Genomic DNA, 20,527 nt, shown 5'->3' with positions numbered 1-20,527 from the left:
CCTATAAGTAGAAGCCACAGAACTTATTATTATTAAGACAAAGTTAAGGGATTATCTTCAAATGTTGAGGGGGCCAGTGGGTTATTTTCTGATGACTCGGGTTTCTCACTATAAACTAAGTTATTGTACTGGGACATGACTAGAGCTACAACGGTAGCCTTACCTGTCAAGAGATCACACAAAACAAGGGCTTGAATGGGTACTGACCCTAAAGGTGGCTCTATTCCCTGTTTTCTTGAGAAAGTCACCAATGTCAATAGAGGCACATTCACACTACCATAAGTGTTTTGTAAATATTTTGCCTTTAATCAATCAATTGATTGGCCACTAAGTCCCTACTAGGCTGCTGCTCTTAGGAGTGCCTAAAGTGTAGATGCTGAAATGTAGCTTCTTTTGACACATTTAAGAAATAGCTTAAACAATTATTCGACCTTTAGTGTCAATAAGAGCCACATGTGATTCTGTAAAATATTCCTCTGAAACCGTTAATCATGGTACAATTATCTCAACTCTTTCAGGGACTATACTAGAAAGAAGATGGGCCCTGTGAATGAGGAATGAAGATTGCCATAAGCTTTTAGTTTTGTAAAACCATAGAGCCAGACCGTTAGCCCAATCTTTATTAAAAAAAAAAGCGAAGGGTATTCCAATAGATTTTGACTATTTGCTGAATTAGCAGTCACAATAAAATTTCAGAGAACCTTCCTTATTTTTACAAAGTTTTGATTTCCTTTCTTAATTAGGGAAAAGAAGTCCTAGTTTTAAGTTTCATTAACCTATTTTCCTAAAACAGTTGCATAAAAAATGTTATTTGAACATTTAAAAAGATATCTGGTCATAGACTCCAAAGGTTGTTGCAGATATAGAGATAGATATAAATAGATATAAATAGATACACACACACATATGTTGACCTCCCTCCCTCCCTCCCTACCTACCTGTATTGTTGAATCATTTCAGTCATGTCCAACTCTTTTTTACCTCAGAGATACTGGAGTTGTTTGCTATCTCCTCCAGCTCATTTTATAGATGAGGAAACTGAGGCAAACAGGGTGAGGTGACTTGCCCAAGGTCCCACAGTTAGTAGGTGTCTCAGGATGGATTTGAATTCTGGAAGATGTTTTCCTGATTCCAACCTCAATGCTCTATCCATTATGCCACATATCTGATATATGTGTGTATGTATACACACACACACACACACACACACACACACACACACAACACACACACATATATACACATATGTATATATATGTGTGTATGTGTATATACACATATACATACACCTGCATATATAGTTATATCAACCTATATACATATGCATACACATATATACACATATACTATATAATGAAATATATTATATTTAATATATTACTTTAATACCTTCTATATATTATATATTTGAATATATTTATATTTATAGTTAAATATATATGTGGTATATGTACATTATGTTATACATATTATAATACATATAATTATAACATATATAAATAAATCTATAGTCGATTAACAATTTAATTTAATTTTAAAATGTCAATAATTACATACCATGTGCCAGGCACTGAGGAAACAAATACAATGAAGTTATAAAGAATAAATTACGGGGGAGGGAGCTAAGATGACAGAGTGAAAGCAGTGACTTGCTTGAGCTCTCCCCCAAACCCCTCCAAATACTCATAAAAAATGGCTCTAAACAAATTCTGAAGCAGCAGAACCCACAAAAAGGCAGAGTGAAACAAATTTCCAGCCCAAGACAACCTGGATGATTGATCAGAAAGGTATATCGCATGGGGCAGCACAGCACGGCATGAGCACGCAGGCCACAGCGAACCTGGAGCAGGTCTCAGAGGACTGAATCTTGGGCAGCTGTGGAGGTTTCTAGACTCCTCAATCCACCAATGCCAAAGACAACTTAGAAGGTCAGTGGGAAAAGTCTGTTTCTGTCGTTGCTGAGACAGGAAGGTGGGGTTTCTGCTCCATTCCCCAATGGGGGAGGAGGCAGCTGCTTCCTAAGCTTCCCACCCATAGGCTGAGGGGGAATCCAGTGCCTGATCAGAGAAGGATTTCAGGGATCTCTTTGCCAGTGCTGAGGCAAGAATCTCTTGCTTTGCCCATGTGTGGATCTGGGTCACAGTTCTGGGCGGTGGTGCTCGTGTGAGGAGGAACACTGGAATGGTGGAACTTGTAGTGGCTGTGGAGAGGAACCCCTCCTCACAGTTACTGGACAGAAAGGAATACTTGTGGTCACAGGCCACGAAAGGAGTAAACACCTCGCCCCTTATCATACCACCTTGGAAGAACTGAAAATTTACAGGTCTCTACAAGTATCTCTGAAAGCAGCTGTACAAACCCCTTGAAGCTTGGGACAGTACATTCTCCACATTGGAAGCAGATTCTTACCTTAACAAAGAGTTTAAAACTCAAGTAATTGGCGGGATCATGAGCAAGCAGCAAAAAGAGTCAGACTATATTATCTTACTTTGGTGAAAAAGAAGATCAAAATATACAACCAGAAGAAGACAACAAAGTCAAAGCTCCTACATCCAAAGCCTCCAAGAAAAATATGAATCAGTCTCAGGCCTTGGAAGAGCTCCAAAAGGGATTTTGAGAAGCAAGTAAGGAAGTAGAGGAAAAACTGGGAAGAGAAATGAGAGTGATGCAAGAAAATCATGAAAAACAAGTCAACAGCTTGCTAAAGGAGACCCAAAAAAATACTGAAGAAAATAACACCTTAAAAAATAGCCTAACCCAAATGGCAAAAGAGGTCCAAAAAGCCAATGAGGAGAAAATGCCCTAAAAAGAAAAATTGGCCAAATGGAAAAGGAAGTCCAAAAGATTACTGAAGAAAATACTTCCTTAAAAATTAGAATAGAGCAATTGGAAGATAGTGACTTTATGAGAAATCAAGACACAGTAAACAAATCCAAAAGAATGAAAAATTAGAAAACAATGTGAAATATCTCATTGGAAAAACAACTGAGATCCAGGAGAGAGAATTTAAAAATTATTGGACTATCTGAAAGCCATGATCAAAAAAAAGAGCCTAGACATCATCTTTCAAGAAATTATCAAGGAAAACTGCCCTGATATTTTAGAACCAGAGGGCAAAATAGAAATTGAAAGAATCCACAGATCTCCTCCTGAAAGAGATCCCCAAAGGAAAACTCCTAGGAATATTGTAGCCAAATTCCAGAGTTCCCAGGTCAAGGAGAAAATATTACAAGCTGCCAGAAGGAAACAATTCAAGTACTGTGGAAAACAATCAGGATAACACAAGATTTAGCAGCTTCTACATTAAAGGACCGCAGGGCATGGAATATAATATTCTGGAGGGCAAAGGAGATAGGATTACAACCAAGAATCACCTACCCAGCAAAACTGAGTATAATCCTTCAGGGGAAAAAATGGTCATTCAGTGAAATAGAGGACTTTCAAGCATTCCTGATGAAAAGACCAGAGCTGAATAGAAAATTTGACTTTCAAATACAGGACTCCAGTGGAACATGAAGAGGTAAACAGGAAAGAGAAATCATAAGAGACTTATTAAGATTGAACTGTTTACATTCCTGCATGGAAAGATGATATTTGTAACTCATGAGACCTTTGTCAGTATTAGGGTAGTTGAAAGAAAAAAATTATATGTATGTATATATAGATAGATAGATAGAAGGCACAGGGTGAGTTGAAGATTAAGGGGTCATATCTGGAGAATAAAATTAAGGGATGAGAGAGGATGATACTCAGAGAAGAAAGGGAGAGGTAGAATGGGGTAAATTATCTCACAAAAAAAAACAGAAAAGAAAAGTCTCTCACAGTGGAGGGGAAACAGGGGAAGGTGAGAAGGAATGAGGGAATCTTATTCTCATATTATCTGGCTTAAGAAGAGAATAACATACACATTTAATTGGGTATGGAAATCTGTCTTACCCTACAGGAAAATAGGGGAAGAAGGGGACAAGAGAGCAGGGGGATGATAGAGAGGAGGGCAGATTGGGAAAGAGGGTAATCAGAAGCAAATACTTCTGAGGAGGCACAGGGTCAAAAGAAAGAATAGAATAATGGGAGGGCAGGATAGGATTAAGGGAAATAGAGTTAGTTTTTCATAACATGTCTACTATGGAAGTGTTTTGCATAACTGCACATGTACAACCTATATTGAGTTGCTTGCCTTTTCAATGAGGGTGGGTGGGGAGGGAGGAAGGGAGAAAATTTGGAACTCAAAGTTTTAAAAACACATGTTTAAAAAAAATGTTTTCACATGCAACTGGGAAATAAGAGATACAGGAAATGGGGTACAGAAATCTATCCTGCTCTACAGGAAAATAGAAGGGGAAGGGGATAAGAGAAGGGAGTGGGGAGAGATAGAAGAGAAGGCAGACTAGGGGAAGGGGTATTCAGAATGCATGCCATCTTGGGGTGGGGGAGGGGTGAGAAATTTGGAACTCAAAAACTTGTGGAAGTGAATGTTGAAAACTAAAAATAAATAAATTTATATTTAAAAAAAAAAGAATTGGCCTCAAAGTCCACCAAGTGCTTCCTCTTATGTATAATGGCTGTGTGACCCTGAGAAAATCATTTAACTTCTCTTAGACTAAATTACAGAGTTGATGTCAGTTTGCATTTGTCCATGGAATTTCTTTATCAGAATTCTGTAGGCCAACTGTGTTGTAGGTCTGACATCTCTTTCCCCCCCCCCAATCGGTATTCACCATGTCTAACATGTATCACCTCTCATCTACAAAGAAACTGTTCATGGAAAACACCTCCCCTCATCCCTTTGTAGAAGTGTTTCAGATTTTTTTCTATGTATTGATCAATTTTGTGGATTTTTATTCTCTTCCCTCTGACTTTTTTTTTAAAAATTAGATGGAATTCTGAGATGAAGTAAGGAGAGAGATACAGCAATGTAAAAACAAAAATTTATCAATAAAAATTTGCTTCAAAATAGAAAATATTTATGCTCTTTAAGTGCAGACCTCTGTGTAGTATAAACATTTAGCTTTCTCCATTGTTTGATCTTCAGCCTCTTTGCCCACTTTGTATTAAAGTCACTGAATATAAAAAAAAAAAGAATAAATTGCCCCTTAACTCATCCTCAGTGTCTGACACACAGGAGGCAATTACTAAATTTTTAAAAATAAATTGTTAATTGATTAACTTCTTTAAAAGCCAGAGTTGATTCTAACTATTAGCTCATATTCATACAGTCTTTTCCATCTCTAAGTTGCCTGCCATACATTATCTCACTCTTCACAATAATCCTATGAGGGTGATATTGTTATTATCCCCAATTTATAGATGGGGGCAATGAGACTGAGAAAGATCGCCAAGTCACACAGTTTGTATATGAGGCAATATTTGAAAACAGGTCTTCCTCATTACAAGTCCAGGGCTCTATCATCTGATGCTACTACTGCTGACCAAATTGTGGACATTTTAAAGTTTTGAGGAACAGAATAAAGTCCAATAAGCGCCTCAGTAAAGTGCTGAAATCCTGAATTAAAATACAGTGGTCTTAGGGGACATGTGCTAAAGGTTAATGATATTTGACTGAATGTAGTTATGTTTCCCAGAATACAACCAAGACCCAGGGTATAGCCTAATCCTTCTCATAACAAGCCATGTTCAAACGGATTTTGACCACAGCTGGTGTAGCTAATTCTAACAATAGGAATTCCATGACTTTTGCCTTAAGACTAAAGTCCACTTTCTCAATTATCTGTGGAAATAAGGGTCTCGGTAACAGCCTAAATGTATTCCGTAATCCCCAAATTTCAATTTAACAATCGCTTTTAACTTTTCTTGCTCAGTTCACTTTTTAGCAGAGCTGTTAACAAAATTGACTGATTTGAATTTCACTTACTCTCCCCAGCCCTACCCATGCTGGTGGCAGAGGTGCTAATGAGCAGTGAAATGCCCAAGAGGAAGATGAGAACCAGAGGAAGAAAATGGGGACCCAAGGGGCCCACACTATCCAGGAGTTTAATAACTAGCTTCTGAGTAACTGAGATCGCTAGAGTAAAACAATTATTTTTAGTAATTTTCTTACTGCTTTCGATTTCCAATTTCCTTAAACCTAAATGCAAATGCTAAACTGTGACCTGAATCTGTAAAATGCAATTAACATCATAAGAATTATGCTAGCAGAATAAAAGCTGATGAGGTGCTATTTCAAGCAGAGAAATAAGCAAACCCCATCAAAACAAAGCAAAAGATGTGTCCATCTCCAAGAAACAGACCGTATCTTTGTGGAAAATAAAAAGGAGAAAAGACTTTGAGATAAATCAGACACAGAATCATTGATCATTTATTCAGGTCCAAAAATAATTAAGTTCTAATTAATTTTAACCACAAATTCACATTCAGTTGAAGAATATCATAAGGATTCAACAGGTACCTCCCTGTCACTCCCAAAATCGTTCATTCTGAATGAGTAAAATAAAAGTATTGCAGAGGGAAAAGAGATCTGCTTAAGGTACTCAAAAATGACAAGGACAAATAACCTTTTTCTAAGTTGTGATTATTTTTATAGCCATGAGATTTTTTTTTCCCCTACACACTTCCTGATTTAAAAAAAAAAAGACTTTTTTTAAGTTTTGAAAATCATAGGGAAAAAGTTATAATGCCTCTAATGTAGGGATGAACTCAACAAGACAAAAAGAAAAACAAAAGTGAATAAGGGGTAGGAGAGGAAGGGAGAAAGCATCAAGTTATCCGGATACCCAGTCCACTGCCATTTTATTTGGCCAGTTCAATAATCATATTGATTTTCACAGAATCAAAATTCATTAATGGGACAAAGATCTCTGAGACCCCCTAGTCTAAATGCAAACCTGAACACTCCATGACATTGACAATGAGTGATTATCCAACTTTCCTGAAAACCTCACGTGATGGAGCACTTACTCTATTTCCTCTTAGATAATCAATTACGTTTATGGATGAGAGTAAATATCCATAAATGCTAGTAGGTCTTCCTTGTAACATGCCCAAGGCTGCCTCTCTGTTATTCCACCGGTCCTATTGTAAGGCTATGGAGAATCAATGAAGTCCTTGGTTCCATGAAGCAACTCTCCACCTAAAGATACTTGACACATTTCCTCCTTTTCTCCAGACCAAAATCTTTCATACTCTCAACTAATCCTCCTGCGGCATGTTCTCTAATCTTTCTGCCATTCCAGCTTCCTTCCTCTGGCCATGATCTTGAAACTTGCCTTTTTTTTGTCATTGTTGAGTCATTTCAGTTGTGTCCAACTCTTTGTAACCCCATTTAGGGGTTTTCTTCGCAAAGATAACTGGAGTGGTCTGCCATTTTCTTCTCCAGTTAATTTTACAAATGGGGAAACTGAAGCAAACAGGGTTAAGTGACTTGCCCAGGGTCACACAACTAGTAAGTATATGAGGCCAGATTTGAACTCATAAAAAGGAGGCCCAGCACTCTATCCCCTGCACCACCTTGCCGCCCAAACACGCCCATATGTTTCCTCAAACAGGGTACCCTGCCCGTCAGTAAACACAGCATCCCAGCAAAGAAACCAGAGTCATTATGAAGACATGTATGACCAGAAAAAGAAATGGGCCAGGCACCAAGTGAAAGATCCCAGGTGGAACAGAACATCAGAACCTCAAAAGAGTGAAAGCTGGGAGAAAGGTTTCCCAGCTTGAGTCTGAATCCCCACTGCAGACATTTAATGGCTGCTTGATCCTGGACCAGCCACTTAATGTCTCAGAGATTCAGTTTCTTCATCTGTAGAGATAATCACACTTGGACTCCTTACCTCATAGGAAAGAGCTTTACGGACCTTGTAGTATTATAAAACACAAGTTGTTATTGTAAAGCAGAGTCTCCCTGGAGGATTTATGAGAAAATATAAACAAAGATCAGCACAAGGAGGCACGGAAGGATGATGATCTTGCATGGGAAAAGGAATACTCACAGTGATGAAATCATGGGTCCATCAAAGGGCCAGAATTAAGAAATACTTTAATACTAGCAACTTATCAGCTAGGCAGTATAATGGAAAAAGCACCAGGCCAGGAGCCAGAAGACCTGAATTCAAATTTGGCCTAAGACACTTACTAGCTATGTGACCTTGGGCAAGTCACTGAAACCTCTGCCTCATCTGTAAAATGGGGGTAATGATAGCACCAACCTCCCAGGGTTGTTGTGAAGATCAAAAGAGATAATTGTAAAGCACTTAGCACACTGCCTGGTTGGGAGATAAATAGACAGAGGGACGCACAGCAGCACTATATGAATGTTAATTATTAACTTCATCATCCCCTTACTCCCACTGCACCCCTCCCCCCCATAAAAAGTGGCTACAAACTGTCGATACTCTGGACCTATCACAAAATAGTAAATGAGAGAAATATGGCTTTAGGTAGTTGATCTATTAAAAGCCACTAATCCACAAACATGCTACTTTGCAGGCTCAAGGATATCTAAGCTGCCCCATTCAATTAGATCAGACTGAGTGGCTCAGTGTTTTTGTTGTATATTTGATGATGCAAAGACACTACCAGAGATCTTGTCTAACAAAGCCTTGTGTGAGACAGACTTTGAAGACACAATAACATTCCTCCAGTGAGTCTGGAGCCCAGAGGCTAAAAGCCCCATACAACCATTCATTCTTCCATCTTGAGACACATTCTTAACCCAGTTCAAAGAATTAGCTACAAGCCCACACACCTTCTGAAGGTCTTCCCTTGTAGTAACTTGTGAGGGACAAAGGTTTATTATTGCAAAAAAAAAAATGTAAAGGCAAGGCTAAATTCCAATAAGGAGGGTGTTTCTCACATTTCTGAGTATAATTCTTTCATGTATGTCTGTTTAAAATGGAAGTTCATCAATGAATGAGCAATTTTTAAATCCAATTCCAACAACTTCTAGGTTGTTCTAAAAATGGGAATACAATATTGTCAAAAATCAATGGTTGTTATTCTATTTTAAAAAGCACAATATTTATGCAGCAAAAATTTAGCTACAGAGAATCGACTGATTGCAAAAGAAGGATGCTCCAGATAAAGTAACGGTGGGAACTCTTCATATGTGTTGGGGGAAAGGGGAGAAGAGTTCAAGTAGGAGCCCTCCCAATGCTCCACAGAATCCCAGAAATTCAGCCTCTCCTTTAGCCAGAAAGTGGCTCCCTTGAAATTAGATGACAGACATATGTAAGGCATTTGACCATGATAAGACAAAAATGTGAAAGTTGACTAGATCAGAGATTTAAAAGTAATACATCACACATACACACATACATATACACAAGTCTATTTGTTTTTCATAATAAGTAAATCTGTCTTATTAAAATCTGGACTTGCATTCAAAAGAGAAAATACAGACCTCAAACCTTAGGAAGGTCCCTAACTCAAATGACCTTACTACTTGGACTTCCCATCACTGTACTTAGAATTTCCCATCTCAGAACTGGGAGGGATGTTAAGAGATCACAGGATCACTCATTAACTTAAAGCTGAAAGGAACTGGACGTCTAGTTCAGATCTTCTAAGGTTCATTCATTGCTTCCGGCTTCCAAACCTAAGATGCTATGATCTAGTTCAATGCCCTTCATTTTACAGATGAAGAAACTGAGGCCCAGAGAAGGTTCAGTGATTTACCCAAAGTCAAGCCGATATTAAGTGACAGACTGACTCCAAATTCAATGCTCTTTCTACTGCATCAGGGTCTGAACTTCTCCTTTCAAGCAGTTAGGGTAGTAACTAAGACCCATGATAATTAAATTACATTAGTCATGGATATAGGAGTGAGTGGGGGAAATGGTGAGGAAAAAAAAGATGGCAGAACAAAAACCTAGTCTCCTCTTAGTGCCCCACTCTTTCCTTCCACTACAGCCATTTGGGAAGACTGTGTGATGCTGTAGAAAAACACTGCCCTTTTAGTCAAAGGTTCTGAATCTGAATTCTAGAGCTGTTACTTCTTACTTAAGGTAACTTAACCCCTCTGGCAGTTTATCTGTTATATGAGGAGTATGGATCAGATAATCTCTAAGGTCCCTTCTAGCCATAATAAACAAAAAAAAAGATTTTGAAGCCCCAAGAGCCTTTCTACAATTCATCAAAAAACATTAACGGGTGATTTTCCAAGGTAAGAAACCCCTACCATCAACAGCCATGTGAAAAAGTGCTCCAAATCACTAATACAGAAATGAAAATTAAATCACTTCAAACCCATCAGAATGGCAAAAATTACCAAAAAAAAAAAAAAGGAAAATGACAAATGCTGGAGGGGCTGCAGGAAAACAGGCAGATTAATACACCGTTGGCAGGGCTATGATTTGGTACTGCTATTCTGAACAATTTGGAACTATGCCCCCAAAGTTACTAAACAGTGAATGCCCTTTGACCTGGGGAGGCCACTATAAGGTCTATACACAAAGAGATCAGTGAAGGAGGAAAGGGACCCGCATACACAAAAAGATTTATAGCAGCTCTTTTTGTGCTGGAAAAGAACTGGGAACTACAAGGATGTCCTCAATTGGGGAATTGCTGAACAAATTAAGGTACGTAAATTTAATGGAATAGTATTGTGTCATAAGAAATGATGAAAGAGATAGTTTCATGGAAACCTGTGAAGACTTTTTATGAACTGATGCAAAGTGAAGGGAACAGAAGCACTGAAACAATTTTATTTTATAACATCATAAAAAGAAGAATTTTTAATGATTTAAGAGCTCTGATCAATGCAAGGACCAGCCATAATTCCAAAGAACTTGCCTGGACCACCTGAGGCCTCCATCCTGAGCGTTCTCAATAGTCGGGTAGGACATAAAGGGCAGGGCAGCAATAGTGGGCAAGGTCAAGGCTCTCTCACTGGGGCCTATCTGGGGGAAGCCAGACTCAGAATCAATCCATTCTGTCACCGCCAGGCCCCTCAGGGGGAGATTGGAGATGCCAAGAGGTATCATGAAACTCCAATACAAGAAGGATCACCCTTTCTAGTGCTGGAAAAAAGAAGGGGAGAAGATCTGGAACAAGTATCCTGACAAAGACCCTGTGATTGTGGAGAAGGTACCTAACACCAGAGTCCCTGACCTGGACAGAGGGGAGTACCTGGTGCCCTCTGGCCTTACAGGTAGTTACTTCTTAATTCGGAGGTGGAGCCACCATCCTCAACAACACTATCCCTCCTACTAGTGCTACCATGGGCCAACTTTAGGAGGACAGCCATGAGGGAGACCATTGTCTCTATATGGCCTACAGGCATGAGAGCCTCTGCAGGAAGAAGGCATTACAGCACAGAGCTGCTGGATTGATTGGGGAAGTTTCTGATGTATATGATTTGGAAATGGGGAGGGCACCCATCTTTCCTGCCCTCTTCCCACCCTTCAAATTAGGCTTTGTTGTGCTGGATGGAAGTGTCAAGAGTTTGAGAGGTTGTTTTCAGACGGTCTCTGTCCGGGAAGGGATTCCCAGTTTTGTTACCCGGGGGGAGAGGGGCTGAAATACAATTAGATATATTGGTAGGAGGGGTGCGGGTGAGAAAAGCAGAAGAAAATGCTCTTTGATTACCCCAGTATTTCAGCAAATTTGTTTTTTATCATCCCTCCTTGGCAACACCTCTTCCATAGGCTTACTGTGGGCTGTATCTTCCGCCAATATCCGTAGATATCATTCTCAGAAAGAAAATGGCCCTAGAACTATAATCACTATTGCCTGCCTTGTTGGGCTTCTGTCTCTAGACTTCACAGAAAGACATGGGATGTGGAGGATAAGGGGAGAGTACTGGTTCCTTTATGTCTTTTATGTAGGTGTTGCACCAGGAGCGTGCATCTCTATCTCACTTGACATGCCCTTCTTGTACTTCTAAATTGAGGGCCAGGCCTGGGGCCAAAGAGGAAACTTGTCAGGCATCAGGACCCTAAAATATAACTCCACCTTTCTATACCTTCCTGCCTAACTTCCACTCTCTCTCATAAAATGTCTCAGGGATGGTGAAATTACCTATAGAATGTGGCTCGGAATTTTGTGGGCTTTGAAAGGGAGGGTAGGTAGGATATATCACTAAACTGAATTTATGGAGAATCTTTGTCCCAGTCCCTTTCTCTCTCTCTCTCTCTCTGTGTACCTTTCAAAACAGAGCAAAAAGACCTATCTGCCCTAGACTTAAGTAACCTTCAAACATTCCAACTATAGATGGGAACCTTCCCTATCATTCCTAAACTCTACCATTTTGGGTACAGGAGGAAAAGATTGGAGGGGTGAGCTCCCTCTTAACATTCTTGCTTCCATGCACAATAAACGGCTGATAAATTCAACTCCCTTGTTCTGTATTCATTCAGCAAAGATGCTGGTTAGAAAGTTCTGGGTCCTGATTTATTCTGTTAGTTTTGATCACTGTTTTCCCTTTGGGGGAAGGTTCAGGGAGGAGGAAGGGGAAAAGGTGTTGAGCTCAGCCATTTATCTCTGCTTTGCAGGAAAACTGGTCCCCTGTGATGGGGAGATACCTCTCTGTCAGTTGTTGTACTAGCTGCAGGTTCCTTTGTAAATCAAGTTCTCACTACCATGGCAAGGAAAGAAAATAATTGCACATTTTAAGATAAAAAAAAAAATGAAATAAAATGAAAGCACAGACATTATCAAGAAAGTGTGCTGTTAGCTGCAGTCCTCAGTATGGAGAAGGGTGGGAAAATTGAGATAAGGTGAATCTCCATGAGTTCTTTCAGAAGAATTATTGAACAGTTGAATGTTTAACTAAAGCTGCTGTATTTGTTTAACTAAGTTTCAAATACTAGTAAGGCATAGTAAGGTAATAATTTAGTAGTAGTAAATACTAGCAAATAGTAAAGTAATAATTTAGAAGGACAAGAAGGGAATGACAAGTGGGACAGAGATGCAAGTTCCTGGCACAACACCTACATAAAAGACATAGAAGGACCAATACTCTCCCCTTATTCTCCACACTCCATGTCTTTCTGTGAAGGCTAGAGACAGAAGCTCAGTGAGGCGGGCAATAGCGGTTATAATTCTAGGGCCATTTTCATCCTGAGAATCATACCTAGGGATACTGGGGGAAGATAAAGTCCACAATAGGCCTATGGAAGAGATGATGCCAAGGAGGGATAATAAAAAGAAGTTTGGTCAAATAGTAAGAGAAATAACAGTAAGACATAAAACTTATTGAAGGCAAGAAAGACTCTTATTTACATCTCTGTGAAAGGCTGCTAGCAACTTCTGGAGAAGGTATGCTCCCTTTTTTGTTGTTATTCAAAATGCAAGGCCTCCTCCATACTGTCAAACCGTTGAGAGTGAAAGAGAGAGAGAGAGAGAGAGAGAGAGAGAGAGAGAGAGAGAGAGAGAGAGAGAGAGGAAGGAAGAAAGAAAAAGAGAGAAACAGAAAGAGAGAGGAAGGAGAGAAAGAAATGCAAGGAGAAAGAGAGAGACAGAGAGAAAGAGAAAGGAAGGAAGAGAAACAGAGAGAAACAGAAAGAGAAAGGAAGGAGAGAGAGAAATGCAAGGAGAAAGAGAGACATGGAGAGACAGAGACAGAGAGAAAGAGAGACAGAGAGAGAAAGGAAGGAAGAAAAAGAGAAAGGACAAGAGAAAGGAAGGAAGGAAGAGAAACAGAAACAGAGAGGAAGGAGAGAAAGAAATGCAAGGAGAAAGAGAGAGACAGAGAGAAAGAGAAAGGAAGGAAGAGAAACAGAGAGAAACAGAAAGAGAAAGGAAGGAGAGAGAGAAATGCAAGGAGAAAGAGAGACATGGAGAGACAGAGACAGAGAGAAAGAGAGACAGAGAGAGAAAGGAAGGAAGAAAAAGAGAAAGGACAAGAGAAAGGAAGGAAGGAAGAGAAACAGAAACAGAGAGGAAGGAGAGAAAGAAATGCAAGGAGAAAGAGAGAGAGAGAGGAAAGGAAGAGACAGAGAGAAAGAGAAAGGAAGGAAGAGAAACAGACAGAAACAGAGAAAGGAAGGAGAAAGAGAGAAATGCAAGAAGAAAGCGAGAGAGACAGAGACAGAGAGACAGAGAAAAAGAGAGAGACAGAGAGAGAGAGAGAGAGAGAGAGAGAGAGAGAGAGAGAGAGAGAGGGAGAGAGAGAGGCCACCTAAGACAGTAAAGAGAAAACCTCAGATGTAGCTGGATGCTAGGACAAGTCAGGTAGCTAGCTCGCTATCTCTGTGTAGGGCTGTATGGATGTATGTATTTGATGTTCCCAACAAACCCCTGAGGTAAGCTCTATTATTATCCTCATTTCACAGAGAAAAGGTAAGTGATTTGCGCAGGGGCACAAAGCTATTAAGTATATGAAGCAGGATTCAAACTCAGATCTTTCTTCCTGATTCCAATTCAGATACTTTATCCACTCTGCCACCTAGGTGCCCACAAGGTATGTTTGGGAGGTGGGGTGGGTAGGCCCTGGCAGCTGAAAGGGAGGCCCAGATGCCGCTAAATGGTGGCTTTATTTGAAAATCTTTCCCTTTTTATACCTCAATGGGAAGAATCTGAAGACCTAAGCTAAGATACCACCACCACCCCACATTAACTCTGTCACTTGCAGGAGGGCACAATCTCCCTGGGCGTCTTTTCTTCATTTGTAAAATAAAAGAGCAGGACTCCATCAGAGGCAGCAAACACAGCTACCTGACTTGCCAGTGAGGCGAGAATCCAATTAAAACATAACTGGGAAACGTTTAATGTAACAATTAAAAATACAATACAACATAGATAATGTTAATATGTGGTTTTCTAAGTCAATATGCGACTGTATTCTATTTGAGTTGGAGCTTTAAGGTCCCTTCTAGTTCTGAATCTATGACCCTTTAACGAGAGTCTAAGGTTTTACACTACCCGAAAGCCAAAAGTCCAAATTCTGGTGCACTGCAGAAAATGCCAGCTATAAGAGATGTGTTTAAAAATGTATAATTGAAAACAATGAGAAGCAATGACGAAAAGCAAGCCCCTCTTTGATCACTCTAACCCGACAACACAACTAGCAGCTACTTAGCATTAAGTGATGCTTCAACTGTGTGACCCAGATGTGTCAAAGAAGATCAGAGGATGCCCATCCACTGCCTTTGAGTTAACAAAACAAAACAAATGGAGAGTTGATGAAAGACTCTTTTACTCACTACAGCTTATGACCTTTTAGGTTCACTTCCCATGCTAACAATAAACAGATCTTAACAATTTATTATTTACTAAGGCATCTCAGCATATACTAATACATTAATGAAACAGTTTGGTGCAATACAATAAGACACTGAAGACAGGACATTAAAAAGAAGAGATTCACCCTCTGATTTATGATAGTCTAAGATGCATCCACGGATACAGGGTCAGGTTTTTGGTATTGCAAATATCACCTTAAATTATAAACAGAAAATGAGATTTAAAACCCATACATCAAGTAGCCTTTTACAGGTCCATCTAATTTAACTATTTCAGATTATGTGATTTTTAAATGACTGAATTAATAACAAGCATATAATATATTTATCTAACCAAAAAATACAGATTTTAAGAGATAGCTCATGGTACAGACCGTGTCAAAACTAGCTCTTTCTGAGGAATTCAAATTACCTTAGGCATGTTATACAAAAAGTCTTCCTATCTTTGTGTACTAAGTTGAGGACAAATGCCATCATCTCTATGTGAATGATCAATCAAAAAATATTTATTCATTGATTACAGTTTGCCAGGCACTATGCTTGTCACTGGATGTAGGAAGACATAAATGAAAGAGTAGCTGCCCTCAAGTGGTTTCTGTTCTATATGAAAAAGGAAAAGCAAAGAAGTGACAACTATACTTAGCCTACTTTTCTTTGACCTACAAAGATAGTTCTGTATCATTTTCCCAAACTATTATTTCATTTATTTAAGGATCTTCTGCTGTAGTAAGTATATTCATCAATACAGACTGACAACTCACCTATAAACTACAGTCTTGCCTCTAGGACTGAGAAGTTAAGTGTCTTGGCATGGCCACATTGCTATTATGTATCCCAGGATTTGAAGGATTTGAACCTGGATCTTTGGGACTATATAACCAACTCATGCTGCCTTATTAGGAGAGATTTTAATAATAATAAAATTGTTGTTGCTGTTGTTCAGTCACATCTGAATCTTTGTGACCCCATTTGGGGTTTTCTTGGCAAAGATACTGGAGTGGTTTGCCATTCCCTTCTCCAGTTATTTGACAGATGAGGAAACTGACACAAAGAAAGTCAGATGACTTGCCCAGGGTCATATAGCTAGTAAGTGTCTAGGCTGAATTTGAATAGGTCTTCCTGACTCCAGACCTGGTGCTTTATCCACTGCCCAATATTAAAACAGAATTCAACAAAAATAAATCAAAGTGCTTTCTCCTTCATAATTTATCTGAATACAAAATGAAAAAAATAAAGTTACGAGGACCATTTCTTAAAATTGGGCATGTCTATGAATCAAAAGATACTGAAACTTTAGTTTATATAACTAGAAGAAGGATACTTATTATTTTAAAAACAAAGTATCTTTATCAAAAAAGAATTTATAATACCCTTATTTCTTCACAGGACCATTTATAAAAATCGCTGACCTCTAGCAGCTTATTACAAGAGAATGCCTCTTTTGAATGCAATTACCAAAATCCTTATAAAGTAGAGAAATAAGCCAGTATTTCAACCAATATTTCACTTCCCAAAGGGCAAACAGAGAGAGCAAGAGACAGTGACACTTTTTCAGATTGTTAAGAGTGCCATTATACTAAATTACCATTAAAGCTGAAAAGGTAACATTTATATATTATAGAGCTAAGAAATTTATCTGATTACTAGCACGGTTAGAGAAGGATTGGAAAAGGCTAAATCAATGAAGCAATGAATGAAAAAAGTCAATGGACTATTCTAATGATTTATGAAATCTGCCAAGGTAGTAAGTACAGAAAGCTTAAGAGTTTCAGAATACAACAAAAACTCAATCCTCAGGAGAAAAATGGAAACACCATACATAATCCAATGTAAACTTCTCGGAAAACCTAAAGAAGAAAATTGGAGACCAAACCAATTTAATCATCACAAGAAATATTTAAATCTTTTACATATGCCTAAAAAGGAAAAACCAAACCATAGGATTTCATGACGGAGGCAGGGACTGGACTCGTGATTTAATTGATATAGGGAACTTCTAAACTAGGAAAATCACTCTACTAATACAGGCTATCATCTTTTCTGCAACTTACAAGAACTTGCCCATATAGACTTATGAACTATTTGTAGCTGACCTGTGATAGAGCCTTCCAAGCTCGAATTGGTCTGATCAGCCACAGTCAGACACACTGTACTTTGACCCTAACATAGTGAGGTCATTTGAGTCCTCTTCAATCATGAAGGACAACAATCCAAGGTCACATAGCAAGCATGTGTCAAATGTGGGAGCTCAGTTGTTCTAGGCTCTAAGGCTGCCTATCAATTCACCAAATCATTTAGGTATAAAAATACAAAGGCACAGCAAAGGCATCTAGGTAAGTGTGCTAGATAGAGCAACAGGAATACCTGAGTTCAAATTCAGCCTCCAAACCCTTACTAGCTATGTGACCTCAGCCAAGTCACTTAACTCTGTTTGCCTCAGTTTCCTTATCTGTCAAATGAACTAGAGAAGGAAATAGCAAACACTGGTATCTTTGCAGAAAACCCCAAATGAGGCCCGGAGAGCTGGACACAACTGAACAACATCAATGCAAAAGCATTTTCCACCTTTTATGTGAGCTTTTCAGATACTTCCTTCTTGCCTGAATGTCTAGCCAAAGTCTGTGGACACTAAGATGGTGCAAGAATAAACTAAACAAGGATTACTCGTGCTAGAGTATATTCATGGCTGCACAAGATGGTTGAAACCTGGCACGTTCTATGTGGTAGCATCCAAGACACCATCGACAGCCCCATGACCAGAATTCTTCTCAGGTGGACAGAACAGAAGGATCCCATTCAGTCTGGAGAGTTCTTAGGCAGGCCAGTCCAGTCATCAGGGTCAGTGAAGGTCAGACCAATCCTCAAGTTTACCTGGTAGAATCTGGATAATTTTTTTCCAAACATGAAAGGTACCTAAGTATTCCCTAGCCTATCCTCAAGCTGAGGATCTTCCTTCGGCATCTATATCTGGGCAATTAAATACCCTAAACTTGCTATACTAAGGGCTTTCTGATGCCCACTATGACAACCCAATCCATGAACACATAATACCTTTTATATATAAATACATCTTTAAATCTGAGCCAGTAAAGGAATACCAGTAGTTGCCTCCTAAGAGCAGGGGTCTTATTTTAGGACTTGCCTAAGAGGATTGATCTACAAAGAGAAAAACAGTCTGGGTAATTCCAAGTCCCGGCTTTTAAAGTCAATACCATGGACAGCATTTATTTATTCTTTGGACAATAACAGGGGCAAGAGTTCCAAACTATTCATCCAAAAGTAGAATGTAACATTAAAGGAAAAAAATGGTTTTGGGGAGGAGGTGGGTGAGAGGTTAAAGAGCTATCATTTTATGGATTTTATTTTTAAGCCTTAAGAATTAGTCCAGACAGGGTTCCAGTGGTAGTTTGCAGAGTGATTTGAACTCTGTTGTTAAAGTTATTTTGAAGTCAAAGAATGTCACATTCTGCTTGGAAGTTGCTTTAGGACAAAGCTTTTTTATTTTTTTACATAGCAAGCCAAATCATACACTGTTCCCTTGTGATGTTTCAATCAGCACCTAAGAAAAAGCACTGCCTTCAGGACATATGATTCAGTGCAAGAAGAGAATTTTGGGCTGAGCTGGCTGAAGGCAGCAAGAGAACAAAAGCTATACAAGTCAGCCCAAAGGAAAGGTGTTTCTTCCCATCATCCGCCTCTTTTCATCCTTCCTTTTTTTTTAAGACAGGAGGAAATCAGAACAGAACAGAAATGAACATATATGAAGATGGCAAATCTAATTTCACATACATAATTTATATACATATGTAATTTGTGTCTAAATTTCACATTATATATGTAATTGAGGTGGATATACAACAAAATGTAACCAACTTTCAAAACTGGATTCTCTTGTCTTATATTATTCACTTCAAAGTATGCTAGATTGATTTAAATTTTATAATGACTACTAAATACTAAAGCTTTATTTCCTACTTCCATCAGTACCTAAGCACATTTAAGTGCCGGTATCCATTACTTCTGAAGTTCCCTGAATTCATACAGTTTACTGCTTAGGATTTTTTTTTTAACTTCTAGAATCAGATGCTGGCTTTCTAAAGGGTGAGTCATTACAGGAGAATGCCACAAAAGGCCCAAATTACTGTATCTGCATTTCTCTTATTGTAGTCCCTCCTTTTCATTAGTAAGATTTAAACCCAAGATTCCCTTGGAAACTGCCAGCCCAGCCCAGCCCTGGATGTAACTTCCCCAGAACCTGGAGTTGGGAGACCACCAGGCCAGGGAAAAGGAGGAAGTCCTCACCCAGAGTAAAAGATGAGACTGGTAACAAAACAGCTCAGGCACTGCTCATTATCATTATCAACAGAGACAACAAGCATCATTTAGTAAGTGCCTACTAGACAAGAGAAGCATTTGTTAAGCACCTACTATGTGCTGGGAACTGTGCTGGGTGCTGAAGATATAAAAAGGGGGGGGCGGGAAGAATCATTTGGGGGTTTTCTTTATTTAAAACAAGAAGGCCCATTTCTAGCCTACCATCAGGCTGGTCTGATCTATTTTCCTTCCCGAGTTCACAACTTGGTGTAGATGCAAAAATAAGACAGGGCTTGTAAAACTCGGTGGGGGAGGGGGGGAAGGGGGCAGCTCAATATTTAGATCAGCACGCAAGCTGCATGCTGGCTGGCATCGCTTGGCCGGCCGCCGAGGCCACTGGGGGGCCCCTCTGGGGAAGGAGCCTGGGCTGGCCAAAGCTGGAGGAAAAGGCAGCCGCAGAACCCCAGCTGCAGCCCCGCCTCCGCTCCCGCGACCCCCTCCCTACCCCAAGCCACCACCGCCAGTCCTTCCTTGCCTGGCCCTTGCCAGCCTTCACAGCCTGTGCCAGACGCCAGGGCCACTGCGCCCGCCCCAGCCACAGCGTGCTCTGCTGCCACCCCCGGAGGCGTCCCCGTCTCCCCGCCCCTCCAACCTGGCCCCCCGGGGTCCTCCCTGCCATACCTACTACCTCCCGAGAGGCGGCCAGGTGCCCGGCAGAAAAGCCAAGCTAGGCAGCAAGGCAGGCAACGTGAACTAAAGAAAACGGGGGGGAGACGCTAAGGGTGCCCCTGGGGACAGGGGTTAACATGAAAGCCGGGGACCGAGAGAAAGGGAGAAGAGCAAGAAGTTAGGGTGTGGGGGGGAAGGGGGAAGATCACCCAGGAGAAGCCGTGGAGATACAGAATAGCACCTTAAACCACAAAGGAATAAAAGGTAGCGCCCTAAGCCAAAACAAAGGACAAAAAGGAAAAAGGGAGAGGACAAACAAGAATCCACGTGGCTTTCCCCGCAAATGGAGGTAGAGGGTGGGATAGGGTCGGGGGTTGGGGGACGGAGAGCCCCACTATGGTCTGGCC

The 20,527-nt window shown here is 40.0% G+C and overlaps 1 protein-coding gene and 1 pseudogene across 1 annotated transcript in view; one reads left to right on the top strand and one right to left on the bottom strand.

Annotated features, from left to right (window-relative positions):
* IRS1 (insulin receptor substrate 1) overlaps positions 1 to 20,527 on the bottom strand; it is an 88,634-nt gene that overhangs the window by 60,419 nt on the left and 7,688 nt on the right. The gene's annotated exons all lie outside the window — the stretch shown is intronic.
* LOC110200244 (gamma-aminobutyric acid receptor-associated protein-like 1 pseudogene) lies at positions 10,936 to 11,473 on the top strand (annotated as a pseudogene).

This window comes from Phascolarctos cinereus, unplaced genomic scaffold, assembly GCF_003287225.1.
Source record: "Phascolarctos cinereus isolate Bilbo 61053 unplaced genomic scaffold, phaCin_HiC Scaffold_7;HRSCAF=346, whole genome shotgun sequence".
NCBI classification, from domain to species: Eukaryota; Metazoa; Chordata; class Mammalia; order Diprotodontia; family Phascolarctidae; genus Phascolarctos; species Phascolarctos cinereus.
This window is presented reverse-complemented; position numbering and strand designations above follow the sequence as displayed.